Source organism: Mus musculus, chromosome 10 (genome assembly GCF_000001635.26).
Source record: "Mus musculus strain C57BL/6J chromosome 10, GRCm38.p6 C57BL/6J".
Classification (NCBI taxonomy): domain Eukaryota; kingdom Metazoa; phylum Chordata; class Mammalia; order Rodentia; family Muridae; genus Mus; species Mus musculus.
This window is the reverse complement of record NC_000076.6, coordinates 62,421,100-62,422,297: the sequence shown is the minus strand read 5'-3', so window position 1 is coordinate 62,422,297 and position 1,198 is coordinate 62,421,100. Positions and strand designations below refer to the sequence as shown.

The window sequence follows — 1,198 nt, the reverse complement described above, 5'->3', positions numbered from 1 at the left end:
GTAAGGACTCTGAAGCTGAGGTGTCTGGCCCAGTCTACGCTGACAGACCCAACAGACTCCCTCTCAACAGCAAAAGGAATTAAGGCACTGGGGCAGGGGTGGGGAGGGCAGCTCTAGAGTGCTTACCTAGCTTCTATAACGTCCTGGGTTCAAGCCCCAGCAGGAAAGGAAAAAGTATTTAAGAGACTTTATTGGAAAAGATACAGGGAGCCAATACCAGTGAATGTCTCAGGGAGGAAGAGGTAGTAAGTGTCCCACATTGCTCATTGTCCCTCGTCCCGGCTTTCAGTCAGAGCCTCTTGGCAAATATGGGAAATTGGAAGTCTTCAAAAAGTTCTAGGAACTTTGTGCCCAATTCAGGGCCATTTAGGGGCAAGGCCACGACGAAGGTGAGTCGTTTATAAAGAAAGAGATCTTTTTGTTTGTTTGTTTGGTTGGTTTTTCGAGACAGGGTTTCTTTGTATAGCCCTGGCTGTCCTGGAACTCACTTTGTAGACCAGGGTGGCCTCGAACTCAGAAATCTGCCTGCTTCTGCCTCCCAAGTGCTAAGATTAAAGGCGTGTGCCACCACGCCCGGCTAGAAAGAGAACTTTTAAAAGTGCATCCGATTATTCATGTGTTTGAAATCAAATGGAAATAAAGGCACCAAGAGAAAACCTGGGGTTTATTTTATGATTTTGACACAGGGTCTTATATGGCCCACTCTGGTCTGAGACTACAATCTCAGTCTCCCAAGTGCCTGGAATTACAACCTACTCGGCATGGCTGGCATGTACATTTTAACACAGTTGTAATTTTCAGCATGTCCTATTGTCCTATTAATAGGTCAGAGTTTTTTGGCTACTTTGCCCCAGCTACAAAATCAAGATGGGCTCTAGTTGACTGATGAGACCAGGATTATCTCCTGGCAGCTAAAATGAGTGCAGCCTGTGTCCCTGGTCACACTCACTGGCTGCTGACAGCTGCAAGGAGGAGGATGTAGCATCTCCATTGACAACAGGAGTCCTCTGGGCAACCAGACTCTGCCAAGGTCACCCGGGCACTAACAGTACACTGAAACTGGCAGATGCCTCCTCTAGCCTTCTAAATGCTTTTCAAACTTTGAAAGAAGAAGTATGGCCCCCTTGTAGCCCCTTCTTTGCTAGTGGGTAAACGCCGCCTGTCTGCAGTCCATGAGAGCCAGGGCAAGCCGGAGAGT

The 1,198-nt window shown here is 47.8% G+C and overlaps 1 protein-coding gene across 3 annotated transcripts in view; it reads left to right on the top strand.

Moving 5' to 3' along the window:
- Hkdc1 (hexokinase domain containing 1) overlaps window positions 1-1,198 on the top strand; it is a 40,575-nt gene that overhangs the window by 1,414 nt on the left and 37,963 nt on the right. The gene's annotated exons all lie outside the window — the stretch shown is intronic.